Raw genomic sequence first — 23418 nt, forward strand, 5'->3', positions numbered from 1 at the left:
GCATTGGTTTGTTTGCCTGATGTGTGTTGCCTGACGCGCGGTGGGTTGGTTTGGGGGTTGATGTGTTGTGGTCGTTTGCACTAAAGCACAAAGCGCGACGATCGACACAACGGACAGCAACGTTATGCTCTTCAGAGAGGAATTCTCTATTACCTTCCCGAACGAACATTTTAGATAGTTTTACTTTACTTCTCTTTTTCTAATGTGTTAGTTTCAACTCTCAATCCAATTATTACTTTTGAAATTGTTAGCACAAAATTGGTGTAATCCCCTATCATTATAAAAGCTGTGTCGCGCAACTGCGACTTTCCACATTCCAACCTCGACGCGCTGCATCCGCACCACGCAACGGGGTGGTGCTTTCCTCTAATTACCCTATTTAGCTCACCAGCGCCGCCACTGTCGTCTCGAGTGCCCTGCGGACAAATGTTGTCCTCTTCTCTTCTGCTTCTTTCTGGTCCAAACAGCGCTCCAGCGGCAGTTTGTTTGCTTTGCGTATCTTTGTGTGTCTTTCCGCGTGTCTCTAACACTGTGGCGCGCGTGGTGCGCGGCCGCCTTTCAACACATTCCAGCGATCGTCAGTGTTTCGTTCCGAGTCGCACGTAGGAGTGCTGTTCGTCGATGATCGTTCTACCACAGCCACCGTTGTCTTAGGTCATCTTGGCCGGCTGGGGGGGAAAGGGATTCCAGTGCGGCAAGGGAAAAAGCCAAAACAAAAGATTTCACCAATGAAGATGTCTTTTCTGTAGGGATAGCTCTTTGTGTTACTGGTTAATGCATGTTTGTAAATAACTTGAGTAAATTTCCTAGTCTTGTTCGCAGTGAAAAGACAGATGAAAAAAGTGTCTTAAAGTACCTAGCTATATTCAAAATGAACCTGCTCATATAAGTCAACGCTTATCGAAGGCATTAAATAATAAAAAATAATTATGGCTGTCATCAGAAATAGCTCCCCAACCGTATAAGCCAAAGCTAATTCCCGTTCCAAACGCATTAAAAGCCATTCCAAAGCCCAGCTGGTCGTGATTTCCTACTGTTTGTTTTCGGTGGCTCCAACTGTTACGGTCAGCGTTCCACTTGCACTAATTTCATCGTGATAGGCCTTCTGTAATCGATTACGATCAGCTAAAGCGTACTCGGGGGAGCGCGGTTTCCTTCGCGCTCATTTATTTCATCTTTGCCGCGTGCTGTCTCCATTTTAACGCTCTCCCCCGTCCGTCAATGATCGTTGCTGTCTTTGGAAAGAGAGCGAGGGAATGAGAGACAGAAAGAGAGAACAAGAGCAAAGGGCCGGCGATCGCAAACTGCGCGCTTTCCGAGAAGATCGCCAGGCAAAAGGGAACGTGTCTCGCTCATGTAAATGCATCTCGTCGGCATGGCTCAACACAGAGAGAGAGAGAGAGAGAGAGTCAGCATCTCTACTCACGCTCGCCGTGTTAATAACGCGTTTATCTTGCTCACTCTCTCCGCTGTCTCTCTATCGCCGTTTCTTTCTTGCCTTTGGCTGCGTAGAAGGCTGTGCTTTTTTTTCGGGGGGACCAACCATGCGCGATGAAGGTTGTACACACGGCGCTAGCGCCGTCAGTTCAACCGTGGATGCCGTGTTGACAGTGTGTGCGAGCGCGCCCGTTGCCCTTTTTTTTGCCTTTGCAGCACAATCGAAAACGCGTACCGGTGTGTTTATTTTCTGTTCCGTCACAAGCGTCCACGCACACGTGCGTTGTTTGTGTTGCGTATCTATTATTGCGCGAATGCATTTCGGTGTGTTTGCATGATCGATTTGTGTCCACCGGCACGAGTGTACTAGCAGCCCAGCCAAACACACAAGTGCGCTGTTTGAATTTATAGTTGTCCCAGTTGGATTGCAATACATCGACTGTACAAATATCTGTTGCATCGATTAGTGTGGGCCGTACTGTGGTGAGTGTGCTTCTGCCGTTTATTGTGACCTCTGTGGTTTGGTTTTCTGGTACAAACACCCCCTTTTACCGTATGGTAATAAAGCGTTGGTGGCGAAAAGAAAAAAGATCCAGTGCAATCGATATCAGCTGCCGTTTGGCGTTTCCTCTTGCGTGTAATTTCCGCGTGTGCAATTTTCTGACGCGCGGGCTCGCGCCTGTGTGTGTTTGTGTCAATAGTGTTGCCGGTAGAAAGGTTGCACGCAGGAAGCGGAAGGGCTTTCGGGAGGGGTAAATAGTGTTTGCATAGTCACCATCAAATCAGCTAAACAGCTGGCTCGGTGGGCGTTCAACCCACGCCCGAAAGGTGATAAGCTACGCGCTGGGGGAGGTTGTTTACATACACCGGTTGCCACTAATAAATCCGGCAGCGTGATAAGATAAGGCGTGCGCGGGAGGAGCGAGCATACAACCGGTGTGCATTGTGATAAAACTATATGCTCGTTGTCCGGTTGGCGACATTTGGCCCTCCAGTGTGTGTAAGCTCGTGGTGACTTTTGGGGCTTATTAAGTGCTGCTTGATTGGTGGAAAGAGTTGGAACTTTCTAGTTCTTGGAGGTGAGAATATCGGAGATTCCAGCTCAAGAGATTGGCAGAACTCCTTCAAGGATATATTGGTGATCTTTCAACCGTGAGTATAAACTAAGAAGTAGTTGTAACGAATAATACTACCACTAAAACAAACACCAGGCTCGTATTGGCTCAGCGTCAAAACCAATTTCTTAGGCAAACAATCGATCGCAATGTTTACATCTCTTCGACGGCTTTTGAGTTGAACCTTGAAGCTTGATCATTTAAACTCCCCCCCCCCCCTTTCTTAGTCGAATTCGGTAGCAAACGATTTGTTTCACTATTGATCAACTTCCTCCAACCCCTCGTGCCGAATCGGAACCGATCACCATATCGATTCGAAACGGAAAGTGATCATTCGCTACCGTGAGATTGAAACCTTCGTCCAACTTGGTCGCAATGGCCGATCTCTGGTACTGGTTGCGGTGTGATTAAAATGTGCACCAGCACAACGACACTACGCAATACGGTGACGGATTCGGTGAAGGTTTAGGTGGTCACTGCTGCACAATTGCTGCCAACACCCCTCCCAGTCCCATAAAGGGCAAACGTCAAGGTGTATCGATTGTTTGCGTAGGGGGAAGGGATATTTTGAGGAAGAGACAAAATGAATAAATTAGTGAAAATGAACGACTCCGCGCGTGTATGCTCACAAGTGTGTATGTACGCACCGCCATCAATTGTGTTGATATTGGGTTGCAATAAACAAATGTGACATTGATCGAAAAGCGGGTCAAGTTTCACAACTTTTCCCCGGGGGAGGGAATCGAGTGTCCTTTGTTGGCGTGGGTTGTGTCGGCAAGTGTCGTCGCAGCGTACCAATTACCGCTCGGCGGTGGCATTGCGAATTAGTGTTTCAATTGAATGTGGTCATCTCGTAGCTCGTAGACAATGCTCGTAGACAAATGATACACTCAGTTGGAGGTAAAAATGAAGTAGAACGCAAAAACGATCACACTGCTCATCATAGTTAGTAGATTTGTTTTAGATGGCGACTCCTCCGCACATCAGACATCATCGGACCGTTTATGGTAGCAGTACTAATGATTGTTAGAACTGTGGCATGAGATTTGTGATCGCACAGGCCCGCTTTCAAGACGCCTACACACCCCAGAATGTCTCCAGAGCACCGGCAGGCAATCGCAATTAGCGGCCAATGCCAATCGATTGGTTTGATTTAATGTAATTCTAATATCAGTCCACCGATCGTAAGAAATTGGAAGCAATGATCTTCTTGTAAGCTCTCTGCCACATTCTGTACAGTTTCCAAAGAAATTTGCATTAACGATCTTATGATTTGCTACTTCGGGTGGGTGATCTAAAGCCAAGACTGCTGGGACCTATTAGTGTGGGTAGTGCGGTGATCACCACCCGAAATTCATTGTTTCGTTTTTTTCGCGGAGAAACAAATCCAACTTCGAGCAAAGCCATCCACCCTACGCAACGCATGTGTGGCCATAAAACATGGCCAACTCGGTGGTGCCTAATTTGGCGACCAACTGCAACCCACGGTGAAATCCAGCCAACAACACCTACACACTGCTGTGCCGCCAGGTTGTGTTGGCGGCTCGCTTTTTTTGGGATAATCCCCGTTTGGCTGGAACATGGACCCCTGTGTGCGGGTTGGTGGTCAGCGCTTTTTTTCTCAACCGTGCCTGACCCTAAGCCGCAAACAAACGGTGACATTTATCGTGCAAGTGTCGCATATCGTTTTAGGGGAGGGTAAGTTGGGGGTTTGTTTTTGTTGAAAGTGAAACCATATCTTAAGCGGTTCCAACTGGACGTTTTCATACGGTGGGGAGTTGACCTTGTTTTGTTTTTAGGGAGGTTTAATGCGACAGTTTCAAGATCGAAACAGTTAATTTTTATGCTCTTGTTTGCCTTATGCGCTATCGGCAGGAATAACTACGTCTTAGCGTCATGCGTCTCGATATCATCAACATTGACACATCGATCGGATCGGGAAAAGGTTTCACTTTGCGAAAGCGCCGCGTCATGAAATGTTGAACAAAATCATCGAGATATTATTAGCTTCGCCAACATCTTCTCCCTTTTTTTTGCCTTCCGACGTACGCAATGATCATCGGGATCCGTTGGTTATGTTTACATCATTAGCGCAACGGGTCGGGCAAGAAGGTCGTTCGCGCGACTAGTGCAGAAATGTCAATAGCTTAATTCGACGTAATTACATTACGGCGTGACTGAAGACTGCAGTGCCTGAGCTCCAATAATTTCAAGTCATGATCGATCGTCCTCTCGTCCGCTGGTGGATATTGTAATAAGCGAATTCTTTACTCCTGCCTGTTGGCTTGTCGGGTTGTGGGAGTTATTGAAGAATATCATGACTTGCAATGTACAAGCGATTCTTTAGAAACAGTGACCTCTGCCAATAGCTGGCCCGAGACACCTTTTGAGGTTCGAAGCAATAACACTTAATTGAACCGTAATGAGCTATTGTTTGATCGGTGAGGCTTTGCAAAAGGTTGATTAAAAGGCGATCAATTACATCTGATATTATAATGAAGGGTATAATTCCTTCTGCTTTTCTTTATCGTGTCAGTAAATGTGGATTCTAGCATTTTTTCTACAAGTCTTTAAAAAAACAAATAAACTCTCTTCTGATGGATACTCTTTAGATTACATCAGACGTAGATCATTACGTTAAAAGTTTCAATCAGACTTCGCTAGATAAAAACGCCTTCTCGCTAAAGACGCTCACCAATCACCGTGAAACAGTCCAGTGTTTTGCTTCGTAGCATCCACACATTCCCACCGGAAGTAATGTTTACGTTCCATTTTTTTGCATATCTAGGCCGCATATCTTAACGAGTGCTGTCGTTGAGTGTTAAAGTCCCATCAATCAAGATACACTCTCTTTCGAAGACGGGAGCACGGTGGTGGTGGTGGTTGTGTGTGGCTTGGCACAAGTCTTTCTCCATGAACCGCTAGACAGATGAAGATGACGACGATGCGGATGATGATGATGAGAAACGTTTAGCCGGAGCATAAGACGCATCGGTGAATGATTATGTGCTTTTTCTTATTTGTTTGGCTTTACTCGCGGGCAAGTGCGTGTACACTTCCGCAAACAGCAGCAGCTACAACAAAGCCCCATTAGAAGGAAGCTTGAGCTTCCATAGTCCCTCGACTATGGAGACAAACTGTAGTTTGAGGTGGTCGCAGCTGAAGCCGGAATGTTGACGTCTATGTTATATCTAATTAATCGCGCCCACCTCTTCAACCCAACCCACAAACATCGCTACGATCTCACTCCAGCTGGCTCAGCAGCATCTGTTTCAGTTGAGCCACTTCCGCTTCGCCGACTCCAAAACAACTGCGCTGTAATATGCAAACCGATAAGTTTGTGTGTGTGGGTTCCATTCCCGGCATGTAGAAGGTGCAAAAACGTTGCCTGCCCTTTCTCAATGCCACGGTCCATGGCAGCGCTGCGATAACGACCTAAACCGGCTTCAGCAAGAAGCCTGAGCTTTGGATTCTTGAGCGCTTGTGGCACCCAGTCCTCCCCCCCTCCCCCACTCTCGCATTTCCGAGTGATTTCTTGCTCTACTCTCTGATGTACGTGCGAAAACTGACTTCGGGCGGTGGGCACGACGTTCATAAACATAGCGGTACCGTGGAGCAACGAACAAAAAAGCTTCTGTGCCGTTGCACTCACCTGAGGTTTGCTGAGCATCTTTTTGCTTTGCTTTCCTGCGCTGGTTATGCTTTATTATTGCCCCATTGCGTACTTCTGCCCCACTGTCTGCGGCAGCCCTTCCGCCGAAGGTCAACCGAGGTGTAGCCGGTCAAGGTGCCGGCCTGGGTGGTTGTGTTTTTGATAGAGAGGTTGGAATTCGTCTTCGCGATGAATTATTTAACACCGTTGCTAATTTTGAGCAGTATTTTTCTTTCTTCTCTCCCAATGCCCGACATTTCTAGTGTGGGGCTCTTAACTTCTCGCGGGAATGCTGCTTCGCGCGAGCCATGGTCATAATTCATAATTTCCGAGCCTCTTTCCTCGCTCGATCCAATCTTATCGCGCATTAGAAACACGCAAGTACCATTTGCGAGTGGTCTAATTTCGATCGCGAAACAAGCGCACAAACGGCACAACATGACAGTGCTGGCTGTAGATGGTGCTCTCGTTCCATTGGAAACGTCGCTTTAGAGAATCCCCGGATTGCAGATGAAAGCCACGCCATGCTTTGGTTCCCAATAAAAGCGACTCTTTTGTGACAGAACCGCTCCCTCACCGACTCATTAGAAGCAAGAAGACGCTGCTCGGGCGCTGTACAAATTGGCTTCCGGGGTTCATGAAGGTAGCTCACACAAATACACACAAAAAAAAAGTTACATTGCGGAATGTTAATTCAATTTGATATTAAAGCGGAATGGAATGGCAAGAATGGAATGCAAAACTGGCGCGTATGAATGCGAATGCGTTCCCTTTTGTCGGCGCTTTGCACACAATGTTGGTGGTAATGGGCAGTTACTGCGGGGGCTTGTAAAAGATTGGTCATAAAATTGAATGAAATTTGTGCCAGGCGGGCACATTAGCTGTGTTATTTCTACGTTCTACTGCTGTGAAGTTATTTAAACGCCCAAGAGATTATTTATGCAGTTTCCCCGAGGTTTGATTGCATGCCATCCTATGATTTCGCTCTAAAAATGAGGATGAACAAAGCAAATAAATGTTAATTAAGCCAATTAAGTCATACACATTGCATAACTGTAGGCGTTTTGTTGCGCTGATTGATAACTGTGTGGTAATTAAACAGCTTTTGTCGTTGGTCATCGTTGGTCAAAGCTTAATTGTAATATGTACTCCATCTTCTATCTTAAATTCAAAAGGGCAACAAAGCCCTCGGTTTTCCGCAATTTGAAATATATTGACTCCACTGGTTTTTTTGTGTACCTCAGTGTCCACAAATCACTAGCCGAAATGTGCTAATTAAATCACGACCCTTCATCATTATGAATACACAAACACAGTACTGCGACAATATTTATTCAGCGGTAGGTTTATTTGCTCGCCAAATTATCATCGACAGTCAATCGATGTTTACCAGAATCCTTTAATCATCTCATCTCGGGTCGCTCATGCATAATCTACTCGTAGAGCTGTCTACAGTTTCGTAGAGCTATGTAAATGTATCTGTTTGAGTGCATCAAACATACCGGTCACAGCTGTTGGTTGGAAAATAGAAACATTGAGATGGTGCTGTGGAAAATTTCTATGACGAGGTGGTGATATGAATAAATAAACATTTCGAGCACACTAGCTCCCACGCCAAATCTAGCGAAGAACATTGGGGTGTAACTTAAACCGGAAATGTACTTAAAAAACAAACAACGTTGCTTTACATAGTTGAAGTTAAGGCAACTGCTAATCTTAAATATCCGTTAAAGTATCCTCATTTCTCTGCCTGATGATTTTAAGACATTGAACGGATCATCATCGTAAGGCCATGGATACTATTAAAGCGATTTGTTGACAATAGTACTGAAAGTATGATTAGTTTCTCTTTTCTTCATGGCCATGTTTTACTATCTCCGGCTCTACGTATTCTATACGTAGAGCATTATTCGCATCTGCATGTGAACTATAACTTGACCATGCCCCATGAGGATTTGTGTGTCTTCCGTAGTTAGCCACCGTTGAAGCAACATTATTCCTGCCCTTATTTACACTTTATCGTGTGCTGTTGGCTTTCATCGAATCCCTCCCGCACTTCCATGGTGGTCGTGTTCAACAGGACACGGCCGAGTATGTGTGTGTGTGTTTGTGTGTATTGACTGACTCTTGTGAGTGGGAAATTGCATTGCCATTTACATGCATGACCGGCATCGGTTGACAGACGTGCAGTGGCTACGCGACACTCGCCACAAAACCGTCCCATGCCAAGGAAAACAAGCGTCCCTGCTAGCACTAACAACAACACTGACACGACCCTCCCCGTCATTAGGGCTTTGGACGTTGCGTGCTCTGGTCGATCGATTTATTCATTTAAGTTAAGCAAGTACAAATGCCTCGGTGACAATAATGAAGAGCATGGTGGTGGTTTTGGTGGTTGGTGGCTGGCGGGAAGTGTACTTCAGGGCATTTGTAGCTGGTTTGGACAACACATGAGTAAATGTCCACCAAAGGATAATTTCATGGCGCTCGCGTGTGTTTCGCCGCTGGGAAGGATTAAGATGGACAGTAATGCATTGTCCAACATCAATCTGAGACGGTAATGATGTTATTTGGTGTGGAATTTATGAACGGTACCGGAAGGCTGCCCAGATAATGAGCTTTTGAATAATGAAGTGTGTTGCTTGCGCAGATTAAATTGAGCTAATTGTAAGGATTTAATTATATTATTTGCACAACACTGTACATCTGTAATATCGGTGACTTGTTTGATCATGTACCATGTTTTGATAAGGTGATATTGACATTTAGATTAATTAACTTGGCTTTGCACTGCGTATTGCATACTGTAAGGCGAATCAAACTCTTCAAATTTACCCAAGCCAACAGCTATTTAGCATGCATTGTTTAATGTAGCAACAGAACATAGCTAACTGTTCCCTTTTGTGTTAATTCCAGACATTCAAGAGTGAACTGAGCACATCCACAAATTTCCACAATCTGTATCAAATTGCATATTACAAATTGCAAACAACTGCACTTTGGCGTTCCATTCATCGCTCGACAATTTCTCAACTTTTGTCTCGCTCGTGTCTGTCCCAAAGCTCGTTGCGACAAAGCCCGTAAGTGGCTCATACAATGCAGCACATTTCATCCATCGATGGTTACCATTTTCGCTTCCCAATGCACCGGCAAGCGGTAGAGACAAACAATAGATGCAGTTCTGGCTGCCTGCCCGCTCACCGTATATACTGTCACGGCGGGTTTCAGGCTCTGTAATGACGGGTCGAGACAGTTTACGAATAAACAACGACTGCTGACGATTAGTCCCGTCTCGATTGCTAAGAACAACGCGGGAAGCATTCCTTTCAAACGACACGATGCAATTCCGCAATCAAAATGCTTTGTTTGTCGCGGGGTTTTGTCACAAAAACCGTTTGCCCGCGCGGTGTGATTGGGAAAGATTTCAAATGATAAAAATCGTATTTCTTTTAACATGAATTACAATTTTCAACTTTATGTAATTGAATGTTTTAATCTTATAAGTTTTGGAGGTATCAAAGTTGTACTGAATAGTTATGCAAAAGTATACCAAAAAAGCTTTTAAAAACTCAAATGGCGTTTTTGAACGCTGGTAGTTGATATCTTCTTACTTATATGATATTATCAACAATTTTTGCTCTCACAGTGTTTTCAACATTCCAAGTCGAGCATCTAAGCTTTACAAAGAAAACAAAGCCACAATCAAGGGACCCATTCTGCACGCAACGTCGAGCAGTATGCCCATGCAAACAACGAGAAAGAAAAAGGAATAACGCTAAACTGAAAAGCAGGTAGCATAATTTTTCAATGCATCATTTTCTGAAAGCCTCCATTTCCACAGCCTCCCGCACATCTTTGCATCAATCCCCCGGTGTGGAAGATTGCAGAAAAATTGCAACAAATTTTCCACCCGTCTGCACGCGTCTGAAAAGCGGGAAAGAAAGAGAAAAGGGAAACAGTAGGCTCACTCGCCCCGTTTCTTCTGGTGCATTCAGGTGATTACCCCCGCGAGCGCCCTGCCCTGTTGACAGTTGCCTCTCGGTGATGGGATGGTTCTTTGTCGTCGTGCCATCGCTGCCGGTGGGCTTGTACTTTGTAGTGTGAGCATTAGGCGTGAGATCGTCCCCAGTCGTACAGAAGATCCGTTTGTTGTTTTATTTTCATTTTAAATCCGTGGTTCTTCTGCTGTTGCGGATGGAGAACAGTGCTTCTGCAGCTTTGAGCATAAATCTCAACACCCCCACACAGACACACACACAGCCAGACACACACACGAACGGTACAGTGACTGTCGTTGGCGTGTTTGTGGGTGGTTATGATGATTGTTTTATGATTTTCTCATCGCTCATGGCTTGCTGTGATTTTGTGCAGAGCGTCACGCGTTGAGTGTCGTCGATGCGATAATTGTGTGTGTCTATGTGTGGTTGTGTTGCCGTCGAAACCAATTAGAGACGTCAAGATTGAGGGGGGCAGGGTACCGCGTGGGTGAGTTGACGCGTCGCTCGTACAACGGCAATGACCTCACGACCAAAAACATAAACCACTCGGTTGCGCATGGTTTATTGCAGCATCAGCCACAGCACTTCGATCACGACCTGCCGACGCATTTCCTCCCCAAAAAAACCAAAGAGCATCGTCCCGGGACTTTTTGCTGTGAAGAGGAATAATTTAACCATTACTTCTGTGGGCGTATGTTTTCTTGTCTTCACTTACATTATCTTCTATTTTGTCTTATTTATGTGTGTGTGTCTGTGCAAACCGTCTAATTAGCGGAAACTGCTTTGATGGCGCCGTTTTCGTGCGTTGTTGCAGCTTGCTTGCTGTTGTTTTTATCGTCTTTATTGACAGCACTTCTCTAAACCCCGTCGAAAGCGACCGCAAAGTTCACGGACACTCAAGTGCGCACAGTAAGATATATGGGAGGGGAAAACGGTGTATCGGGTTGGCATGAACTACTCACCCCGGCCGCGGTTCGATGAGCCGGAAAAGAGTGCTGCGAATCGGTTTTTCTTTATCGCGCTTTTTACTTTCAGAAAATTTGTGTTCAATTGTTTGAGCGAGTTTGTGAGCATCAAATGGGCGCTGCGAGATGATTGTTTTGCACGCTTTGTGAAGGGGGAAGGTGGATTGATGCATTTTGAAGCTGTGTTTGCGTAAGGGATGATTTCCCACGGGTTTATCAACCTCCCAGAGCCCTCTGGGAGGTACTAAAAGTGCATTCCGGTTTTTAGTAAATGTTGCGTTCAGATAATGGGATCATAATTGAATGAGTGTTAGAGTGATTTGGTAACAATTAAGGCCGCGTTAAGAGATACGCAGTGTATTTTGAGGTTAATTTTGTAGTGGTTGTATTGTAATGCCTTATTGATAAATAAAGATAATAATTTATTTATCTTTTCGTTACAGGTAATACGTTCAAATACGGCAACGTAAGTAGCCTCAACAAATTATGAAATCCTGCAACGTGTTGCATAAAAGACATTATTGTTGCCAAAATAATGTAACTTTTTATTTCTAACGATAAGTTACATAAAAACTGGCAACGCTTAATTTTGAGTTTTGAGACCTTATTCCACAATTTCAACTCATTTTTATCTACAATCTCAATCTAATCTTTCAATCATCACTACCAAAATGGCATACGGAGACAATCACATAAATCTGTCACCGTCATGTTGCTTCACTTTTAGCCTCCGGCGGCCTTTGCCCTGCAGCGTGCAGATGATTAACGCTGTAAAGATCTTGATTAGCTCTCTCGGCCGGCTCATCAGCCTGCTTTCCCGCGATTCTCCCATCCCCATCACTGATGTCACACAAAGCCTTTTGGGGCCCGGGGGACCAAAAACCGAGGACCATCGGTCAATCCACTGAACTTTCGCTGAATTCGAAACGAACTCTCCCCCTTGGACAGGTCGTCACTTTCCCGCTTAATCTTCTGCTAATTAGTGAACGTAAAAGCGTCGACCAGGTCGTTAGATATTGGCGGCCTGTTTTTTTTGGCGGGGACGGCTCGTTTGGGAGATAATCCAGTGGACCAGTTGGGTGGAGTTTTGCCATTTTTAGTGTGGTGGCGCAGCGTTGTGAATGCGAACGTAGAGCATTCACTTCGCATGCTGGCGCACTACTACTGTGCAAAAGACAGCCCACGGAAGGCACAGGAAGGCTTTCCCGATCGAGAGAGGTTCGTTAATTATTTATCAAACGAACCTTTGTGCCTGGTGGTACCGGGCGGAAAGGCGTTATAGGTTCCCGTTGCGTTTTGCTCGCTGCGGTTCCCGGTAGCGTTTCCGGTTCCCGTTGACGGGGCGCAACAGTGGGCAATGAAGAAGATTAGCTTTATCACAACGACAGCCACTAGATGTGTTCTTGAGCGTCCCCGGGAGTGGTCCGGAAAACGGAAGTGTGTGTCTTAAGAATCAACACACACACACAACCACACTTGGTTGATGATGTGACGGGCATGTCGGTACCGTTGAAGGAAGCCAATTACGCAAACGGTAAACAAGGGCAAATACTTGTTGATTGTTCGCGATCGGGCAGAAGGAACTGACAACCACCAGCGTTCAGGTAGAACGACATGATAGTTGTACCGACCGTTAAGAAGAGGACTTGAGATATAGAGCGTTTCTAGTATAACAAGCGCATCGATTTGCTGTTTTATTGGCAGTCGTTTTGTTATCGGTGTGAGTTGGTATGCATGTAATATTTGTGCTTTCCGTTCGGTATCGTTGCACAACCTCTCCTTCCAGACGGCCCAGGAAATGATCATCGAGCTGAAATATGCCAATCTGCCAACAACCACCAACGCCTGCGGGAGAAGCCATTGATTGGGGAGTTTGTTGGGCGTTTGTTGGGATGTAATTTATTGCTTCCTGAGATCCTGACCGGGGTGGTGGTCGTAAATGATGGGCATCTGGGTGCGCTTTTACAACGGTTGAAAGCGATAGCATAAACGGGAATTCAAAAACATCTTCAAGGTCAGAAAGCGATACAATAGCTTTAGATTCAACCTTAATTTAATAGACTATTATCAAACCATGCACAATCTTGCTTTCGTAGGATTCGTATGTGTTTTGTAAGGCCTGGCGCTTTCTTAGTATCGGAACAACACGCTCGTATTTGCCAACCTATTCCAACAAATTAGTTTGTACAGCAAGTCATCTTTCGATGCACAGTTTCTACGAATCAACCACTGCAAACAACAGCATCGAACGTTCGTACTCTTGCAAGACAGTTTTCATTGCAATGTCATTGCGGGTTGAATGTTGACCAGCTGAATGGTGCACGCAAAGCACAGCATAAAGTTCAGCATTCAACATCCGAACGATGATGCACTTCGGTCAGCTTTCAGTGTAGTCAGGATGTGCTGCAAAACATCCTTGCATCATTTCAGCGCCCGAACGGACATTCTATTATCGAGACTACAAATGTTGTACGTGTGCCTATGCAGCTCTGGCAGGGGAAGCAGTGGAGTTTAATCACACAGGTATAGAAAGGCTGATTCTATTCAAAACCGTCCAAGCGGCGAAAGCTGGATGGACATCGGTATTTATGAGACACACATCGAGGTACACACAGCCTGCCCTCCCGAGAGAGTGTGAGAGATGACCTGTTGGCTCGTGTATTTGCCAGGAAAGCGCATGCAAACCTGGGTGCAGGTGCATATGTGCTACCAGTTGCACCTAGTTGCCTTTCACCCAACGCGAGTCACGAAGGCTGAACTTTCCCAACCAGAGAGTGCAGTTGGCAGTGAGGAGCAAAATGGAGATGGAAGCAAATAAAAGGTAATCGATTTGTATCTCGGTACCGTATCTCGGATCGAGTGCAAATTTGATGCAAAATGTGAAGCTTTAGCATTTACTAGGTGTAGCTGTATGAGTGAAACCATTCAAGCGCAAAAAGGCTCATCGTCAACACCTCATTATGGCACCATGGCACCTTCGATGGTGTGATATTCAGGTGAAGCGGTGCATCGGGACACAGGTGTCATAGAAAGGACCTTTTTGTCCACGGGGCAGTAAAAAGAGCTTCGAATGAAGTTTAGGTCCCATCCCCGAATGAAGCACAAATGAAACTAATCTTCCCACGGATGTGGCATTGCTTAGTTCATCCATGCTTAACTGCATCCCTTTTTGGGGCGATGAGTTTGAAGGCATCGTTTCTGTATGCATTGAAGCACCCACTATTTCGTCCCAAAAATAGTCCAGAATAGTAGACACCCAGTGGAGGGGAGGTTTCCGTTGGCACAGCACAAACCGGACCCGCAGTGCACGTTTATTGGAGCAGTGAAGTGAAGTTTGTGAAGAGCTACGCAAACTCATAATGAATGCAGGCGTAGTACGAAGTAATGATATTTTGGGAGGCACTAGGAATCATCCAGCACTGTCCGGAAGCGTTGGAAATGATGGGGTTTTCGTCGTTATGGAACGATGCAGCAGCTTGTTGAGTTTGGATGAATGCAGTACCTGCAGGGGAGATGTTCCTGTTTGGCTGAAGGGAGTAGGAAACGATTCGGAAAGGCTTTGTCAGATTCAGAAGTTGGACAGATGACAAATTTGTGAATTGCACCCAAGGGAAATGGGCCTTTCTATATACGATGAGCAGAACAAGTCCAGGCTTTTGATAGGAGTTCCCTTAGATCCCTTGGAGACCTTTGATTTTGTGAGAAATGTTCAGAGTATAGATGATAAGCTTTTGGACCAATAGGCAAGGATTGCTTGGATGAGTTTTTGGGCTTAAAGTTGAATGTCAGAATATGCAAAGCTTTCATGTCTAACTTCACCAATGATAGGTCCAAATGATGGACCAAACTACCAAACACAAGCTTGAATATTCCCATTCCCAATAGCTCCCTACGCCCAATCTTGCCTCCATTATCATCGTCTACCATTTGTTCCATCTATCTTCTCCGTTTCGGTAATCGTTTTTTGCGTGTTTTGTTATTATTTCTCCCACGCTGTCTCGTGCAGGCATGTAATCTGCTTACATACCTGTAGCTTAGTCACCATACCCCATGCTAAGGTATCGTAGCGCGCGCGCCCGCGCTCGCCTCCTGTAGGTGTAGGGTTTCATGTTGTTATTTGTACTTTTTTGTTGCTGTTGTTATCATCCGCTTTGCCCCCAAAAGCCTCATCTCATGTGCGTCACCCAACGCAGACAGGCCCACGGTGCTCCACGGTGATGAAAAGTTTGTGTTTGAAAATATAAAAAAGGCGCAGTAACAAAACACACAAACCATCATTGTTTAATGCAGCATAATGAAGGTATTATGAAGGGATTAATGATGCCTGGATGCTTTTGATCGGATCGGGTGGAGCTGTTTTTTTTTTTGTATATTTTGTGAACACAAAATTGTGACAAAATAATCGCTTAAATTTGAATGATGTCATTTCAGCCTTACATTGTTCGATGGACGCAGTTTGCGTTTTATAATCGGGTGGGTAAATCTAAATCATTCGTCTCGCGTGTCTTATTCATCTCGATGTTTCGTTGCTGGAAGAGTATGCGCTCGCTGCATGCTGGAGATTTGCTCTCTCTCTTATTTCCTCATCCCACATCACCACCAGATTACCCGCACACACAAGTACGACCCTCAACCGGCACAGCAAAGCACCTTTCCGGATGCAAAATTGCCCGGCCTTGGTGCGCTGCAATTTCCGCTGCTCTCGAAAGCGATGAATAATTTATAATTACTTATCCTCCCTTGCCTCGTGCGTCGGATCGTAAACCATACCCGCAGCCCGAGGCTTTTGCATCCCATATTTACATAACAATCGATTGCAGCTCTCGCGCACCCGAATTGTCACCCCGCGAATCACAATTCTCGCCTTGGTTGCGTTCATTTGCGCGGCTTAACCAACTATACTGAGGCCCCGGAGGCGTGGAATAGGGAATGGGCCGCGTACGAGATTTGCATACGCGCGCCCGTCCACCAACGATCATTCCGCTTTTGTTGCAATTTTGCATTGTTTGCAATACGTCCGATGTTATGGTCGAAAAATAGCACCGGAGAGCGGTATTTGGGGTCGCGTGTGAGAGGGTTCCAGCACCCAAATTAATAATGCACACTCACGCGCGCCATGTTTCTGTTTTGGCAAGCTTATTCAAAATGTTGTGAAAAGAAAAGTAATGGATGTGTAATTAATAGTTGTTTGGTACAGTGGGGAGGGAAATTTGTTAAACTGGATTAAGTTTATCACTCTTCGTGCGTTTCCAAACGCTACGTTTACTGCGCGGTAATCGTTTACCCAAACCGCTTAAATCACGTGCGAAACTATATGTTTGCGCAACACACAACACGGTGCGCAAATGCGTAGCGTAGCGATCGAAACAAGATCAACGTGAGCCGGGATTGTGACAGTTTCCTTCCGTTCAGCTTCTCGGGCAGGTCCAGCAAACACTCCACAAAACCACAACAAACAGCGCACCGCTCTAATGTGTCGCCCTGTTAGATAAGGTGTACCTACAGGTCGCCACACAAACTCTCGCAGGTGTTGATGTGTGTGTTAAGGGAGAGAGTAGTAAAAAACCCACCCTGAACGAGATGTGAAACGCGTGCGAGAGCATGTGGTGTGGAGATCCATGAGCTTAGAGGGGGGCAATGATAACGCGACACTGTCACGTCACGCCATTAGTCAGTGTCAACTGTGCGATCCGGTCGGTGTAACGTTGGCTAGCGTGCGCGCGTTGTTTCAGGTGTTTCGCTCTAAGCTCGAAATTGCGTCTGATGCAGTACTGTATGCGTTGTGTACGTTCTAACGCCGATATAGAAGCGCTTGTTTTTGCGAATGGGATTAGATATTTATTTGTAAACGAAACCTGAAGACAATTCCCGTTGACAGGTTGGCACGCAAAAGTGAAGACAAAAAAACACATCCAAACACTGGTACAGTAACGGTTCAGTGTATTGGAAAAAACCTGGCCAGATTAAACTGCCAGAATTTTCGTGTTCCCAACACCAACATGGCAATCAAAGTTCCGTCGTCGTCCAGTCCGTTTTACAGCGTAGCTGGACAGAGCAGAGCATGAGGCGCTAATAAAAAATGAAAGTGTCTAGGCTTGGCGTGTTAAATGTGATTGTGATTCTGTGCCGGGACATTTTTTTTCTCTCCTTGCGCGTGAACAGTGAAGGTGAAGGCCAATTGTCCAGTACAGCAGCAAACACCGTCAACCTGTTTTCGTTGCAAATCGTAGCTGTCAGGCCATCCTGTCTGTCACCAGCGCGGCGTGACATCGAGTGACCAACCTAAGCCTCGTTGTAATTTTCCCACATTTGGCCTCTGCATCTCTTCAACCAGCTTCAGGCTCAGGGCGCGCACTTGAATCTGTGGCCCCCGCGTACTGTTACTTCTATCGCGGAAGGTTTCCTCTCCCAGTGTGGTACTAGTACTCCGGGGGAGGCGCTTATCTGTAGCGCACGTGTGCGTACGGTTGTGGGTTTGGTTGTATTTGTATGATATGGTGGAAGGTGCGGGCGACACAACAAAACGTGCTAAATATTCCGTGCGCCTCTCGTAGGTCGTGTTGATGAAAAGCTGGCGGATGTTACTATTCGTTTTCTGTGTTTTTCTCTAATGTTTTTGTGCCCTGCCGGAGTGAGATTCTGTGTTCGACAAGGCGAAGAGTTTGTATCAAAGTGCAATTGTTCAGTTCGAGGTGTGGAAAATTTGTGACTAGTGTTCTAAATTGATTGGATTTTCTAATTTTTTTCCTGGTTTTTGAGTGATGTTTCTTATTCAAGTTCATATTTTTTAGGGATTTATAAACATTAACAAAATAAAACATCATTTTTATAAGGATTTTTATATGATCTGATGAAGTTGGCATACTTTCTGGGCTCTGTAGGACATCAAATGATACATTCATCCATTATTTGTGATGTGAAAGATTATGATATAACGTCACAAAGTGTTCAAAAAGAATGCGTTAGGTATCATATCTTCTGAAACCCCCTGTATCAGCAGTATTAGTACAACGCTAAGTAAATTCTTATTAATTTACACTACTTCCCTTTTGCAACAACAACTCGAGCGACAAACTGATATGAAGCTCGTAAATGAACACTATCACTATGCTAGAAATAGTCATACCTTTCCTAGAAGTTCCCGGAGCTTTATGACTGCAACTTTTAAGCCACTAATAACTCACAAAATGGGGTAGAAACTTTCCCAGCGTTCCCGGTACTGGCACACTCGGTACTTCCAACTTAAATTGGCATCAGCAGCCCGTCCGACAACTCCGGCCCGGATGCTGTAAAACTGTCAAGTTCTAACCCCACTTTTTGCAACCCCACAGAACGCACACCGGCAGTTGACCCTACTGACGCACTCGCTACACAGAGGGCGCCACTTTACATTATCATTCCCTGTCCATGGGGTTGTGTCCCGAAAGCAGAGCCTTTGTATGCTGGTTTTATCGATATTCTCTGCGGACCAGCAAGTACACAATGAAAGCTACAAAAAAATAATCACCCAGGTGGACGGTTTCCGGGAAGGGCTGTGTGTTCTAACTTTTTCGCCTAGGTAAGGCTAAGTCCGGCGAGCTTTGTGTTCGGTTTCAATTTCTCTTTAATGTTTCCTTGCATGCCAGTGTCTATTTTGCAAATGGACCAGAGGGCAGCGTAGAGAAGGACAACAGCAATAACACAGCAACAAAAACACCATTCCCATAAAAGTAATGGATGGGTGAACATTATAAACACCATCAATTTTGTCTTTCGGTTTGCCGGGAAGGAAAATAATATCCTGCCGTTTTCCATTTTTCGGAAATCATGAAGACGCGCTTGGACACTCGAGACCTAGAGTGGGAACTGCGGGTCTTGCGTTTCATTTCCAAAGAAAAGACGACAGTGAGGAATCACTTTATTGAGGTAACGATGAACCTGACCCACTGGGAACAGAACTCTCGCCTCCATCTCAGCCATGTAAATTGATGGAATTCGTAGAATCACCGGAAGAAATGGCTCCTGGAAAGATGAGAATATTTTAAATCTCCCACCACTTCAGCTAACCTGCTGTGACGTGATACGCTTCCGAGTGCAAGCAAGAGAGACGCGCAATCCAAATGCAAACACCGTTAATCAGTCATGAAGGAAAGCAGTGCGCCGGGTGGGAGTGGGAATACCTTGCCAACTAGCTTTGGAAGCTTTTCCATCTCCATCCGCAGATGGATGTGGAAAGATCACCCCGAATGCCGGCACGTCCCCATCAGTGTCTGTGCGCTTATTAGGGTTGCGTTACACTTGTGGCGCTTGATTGATTCTGATTGAAGTTACCGAGTGAAGTAACTTCAGTGAAGTGCATGCACATCGGCACCGTGCAGCTTTGCTGGCTTCGTTAAAGGAGGGTGCACGTTTCGAGCTAACGGCAAAAGGCAACGACTTTAATATGTCTACTCGTATCATCTTTCCATCCTACACACATACACACACACGTTTTGCATTCCCTGCCGTTGATTGAATCGTTAAAAACGTCATGTGAATTTGTGTTATCCAGGGTAATCCCGTTCTTATTACACACTCAGCAGTACGCAGAAGATTCACTCCTACTGTTGGGCAGATGAAGAGTGGACACCAAATGACAAAACCACTGCATAATCACAGCAGTCCACCCGGAGTTTTGGCTGACCGTTGCAGCACAATAATCTGCCTCGCTACGATCCTTGCAGAGCCCAGCGAAAGTAACAGCTCTGCTCGGTTGGTCGAAAGCACTCGTGCCGGGCACGGGAAAGCCCATCAATATAATGTCCGGCCCGGTGACGGTGCCGCCTGTTGACGGTGACATAATGCCATTTTATGTAGATCGGCCTGGGTGCTTTTTTATGGAACCATTCGGTACTAAGTGACTCTCTGCTTTCTAAGTATCAAGCAGAAGCCCAGCCTTGTCGGGGGACGTATGAGCAACGCTGAAGCTATCCACCTATTTGACCGGCCAAGGGAAAAAGCTGCAAAATGGATGGATGGATCGTATTTTACGATAAAATCTTGATGTCTGCTGCCGTCGTCATGCTGCTGGTGACGGCACGACTGGTGCTCGAAACGACGCTTGGACTGTCAGCGTGTCTCAACGTTTTCACTGACCTCGGGAGAGGTACTGGGCTACGCTTGTTGCTTCACTCGATTCGCCGTCGGTTCTCGTTTTCCCAACCGAACGTAACGGGTGAGAATTAATCAGTAGGTTTCACAGCAGCTCCTTCTGGGATATTGAGCTTCGCACTTGCTTGCCACCCCGTTTCCATTGGGGAGGGGAGGTATCGTTGGAGGATGGTGCAGAATTAATCCATTTCATCTTCGTCGTGGGTCGTGCTGGGCGATCCTTTGTGAGTTCGTTTTGCACTGCGGTATTACTATCGGCATCGGCAAAGGTGTTTGATCTTACCTGCTTTACTGTGCACTCTGCCCCAGTGTCCCTGAAGCAGTCTTCCTTTCCAAGTAGCTCTCCAGGGTGTGGGTATGGTTGGGTACTGTATCATACTGTTGCTGGGATCTGAGGATGAGATTAAAATGATGTAAACGTACGAACGACGTCGCTATTTCTGTCCCACTTGCTCCGTGTGGGACGATCGTATTAGATTGGAAATAGGAAGTTGATGAGCGTATTTTGGGCAACCGTTGCCATTGATCAGTGCAAAATCATGAATGAAGCTGTGGGTTGCATGCTTTGCTGTGGAATACAGGAATAGCGACAACGTCATCGCAAAGTGTCGATGGATTCATCAAATTTCAAACCTTGCGACTATATTTAGACATTCTCAAGAAGTCTGGAACCGACTGACTGAAATATGTGGAGGTGCAGCTATTTTCAGCAGCATTTGTAATGCGGATTGTATAAATTCAGGCTTTTGCAGAGTGTTAATCCCAAGGCTTAAGCAATATATTTCCTTTTTGTTTCCCGAAAAGAAAGAGCATTCAAATAATTATTAAAACGATTCAGTAATCATACAAAATCATCTAACACAACTAGTTCGATCAGATTTTTCAGCGCAGTCAATCCTCCCATCCTTTCAACTTCATTTCCACGCACGACCTAGCAACAAGTATGCAAAAATCGCCCCAAAAACCTTTGTACAACTTCACCTTGGCCTTGCATCCCGGCCATACCTTTAGCTATAAAGTGGCAAGAAAAACTTCTTCCAAAGCTTGTTTTCCCCTACGGCAGCGCGAATGAAGGATGAAGCATTTGTTTGGGAGCGAAGTAGAGAAGAATGGAAGCGCAGCCTCTCCTACCTTTTTTTGTTTTGTTGCAAGCAAAGTGTTTTAAGACAGAGAGAAAAGAAAAGTGGAAATAAAAAACAACAAATATTTAAACTTTTGACAACTTTACCTCCCCCCTCCCGGTGGCAATGGTATGGTGGTGCCAGCAGCACGGTGCGTCGTCATCGTTGGCTTTCAGCAAGATTAACGAGCGGGCTCACGGTGTGCGCAGGGGGAAAATAAAGAAAAGATACAAGATAAGGATGCCGACAGGAGCATAAAAAGGAACGACAGCGGAAAACCTGGAGCTGGAAAGCCTTCCCAAAAGCAACGCGACTTTCCAGCATATTTTTTGTTGCTTTCCCATCTGTTGTGCGAATGCAGATAAAAGGAAACGAGAGATAGAGAGAAAAGTGCCCCCCTCGAAACGATGGAGTGGAAAATTATCTTCCGACGCCGGAGGTGTAGAAGAGCAGGACGATGCCGGTTTGTCTCGATTTTGAAGTGCAGAACATAAATGAGCGTTTTTCGTCCGCAGGGGGAGGACGCACTTTTCCTCACCGTTCATCAAGCGGTGAGCATCTGGTTGTGCTCGGAGGAAGAGACATATTGTGCCGGCGGTTTCAACCATTCCCTCAAATCGTTATCGAACCGATCTTGCGAAACTTACGGTACGGTTGGAAGTTTTTGAACCGATCGACAATCGTACCGGTCGAGGGTTGGCTGGAAAATTGTTTTCTTTTTTGTTGTATTTTTTGTGTTTTTTAGCTTAGGGTTGGTCAGTCGGGTCTTGTTTTCCCACCTGCCCGAACGCACCGGAAACTTTTGCATTAACGATAATTTCACCTTTCACGATAACTGCCGCTGGGAGTGAACAGGTTGATGGACGGACGTACGGGACCATCCGACTTTGGTGCCGTTGGCTATCTTGGAAGTAAGGGAACACTGGCCGAACACGCATACACAAAAACACAACTTGGATGCATCAAAATTGTCAAGTTCAATGGCTTCAGGGGCTGCGCAAGGATGGGTTTGATGAGTTCGTCCTGTTGGAAAGAACTACAAAATAACTTGTAGAATCTGTCAGACAAAACTGAACAGAAGTGTTATCAACCATATTATACACTTTCTCTAGCTGGGTTGTGTTTATGTTTGAAATTCTACATCTTCCAAAGACGCTTTTCAACATACAATGTATTACAAAATGTCACAAAAACGTCCGCAGTGATATACCGTACCCTGGTTCATATTCATCGTAGAGTTCTATTCTTATGCTCAGCTGAACGAACGAAGGCTGAAAAGCAGCTGCTTACCGACATGATACCGCGAATATAACCACCAAGCGCGATTGGACCTAACAAATACTCGACATTCGCGCCTTGTGGGACACCAGGAATGTCCTTATTGTTAAGCATTCCTGCACGGTACACCGATATATGTGCACACGTTTGTGTCAGATAAGATGATATTTTTGATCGCCCTCAACGCGTATCGCTTCCTTCCGGACAGGTTGGGCGGAAGTATTTTCTCCGGCTTTTCGTAGCTTTCGTTGCTGCTTGTGGAAGGATGTACTACTACTACTACTACTACTGCCACCAACACGAGAGCTTGGGCAAAAGAATGAAGGACAGAAAGTACGTGACAATGGTGCGATATTTTTACGAGTGTTCGCATATGTTGCACACTGAATACAGGGGGGGGGGGGGGCGGGCTGTGTCACTGTGGGAGTCCGCGAAGGGAGATGAAGTCTCCGGGTATCGATTTTCTGTCCCCCGTGCAGGGTATCTCTTTGCTATGGTCTGAAGGTCTTTTGTGTTCTTGTTGTTGTTGTTGTTGTTGTCGCTCACTGTGCCAGCTGGGACCCGGTTGCTGGGATGCTGCTGCTGCTATTTTGGGTGAAGTTTATCAAACAACAGTGGCAAAGCAGAGAATTGGGCAGCCCGTTCCGATGGTGTGCTGGTACCACTTGAGAGTTGGAATGGCAACTCGTGCTTCTTTTGCTGTGTGTGGTTCAAGGTGTCGGT

At 45.7% G+C, this 23418-nt stretch overlaps 1 protein-coding gene across 12 annotated transcripts in view; it reads left to right on the top strand.

The window, feature by feature from the left end:
* LOC120894130 (rap guanine nucleotide exchange factor 4) overlaps nucleotides 1-23418 on the top strand; it is a 105969-nt gene that overhangs the window by 44928 nt on the left and 37623 nt on the right. Inside the window, exons 1-2 of one of the 12 annotated variants that reach the window (XM_040296526.1) lie at nucleotides 1589-2589; nucleotides 11611-11633. The exons of 6 other annotated variants lie outside the window; for them this stretch is intronic. The gene's annotated coding sequence lies outside the window, so the exon portion shown is untranslated. Of the gene's footprint in view, nucleotides 1-1588; nucleotides 2590-11610; nucleotides 11634-16836; nucleotides 16952-23418 lie in introns of those variants that run through there. 5 more of the 12 variants (XM_040296527.1, XM_040296522.1, XM_040296521.1 and 2 more) reach the window with 5 other exon arrangements.

This window comes from Anopheles arabiensis, chromosome 2, assembly GCF_016920715.1.
Source record: "Anopheles arabiensis isolate DONGOLA chromosome 2, AaraD3, whole genome shotgun sequence".
Taxonomy (NCBI): Eukaryota; Metazoa; Arthropoda; class Insecta; order Diptera; family Culicidae; genus Anopheles; species Anopheles arabiensis.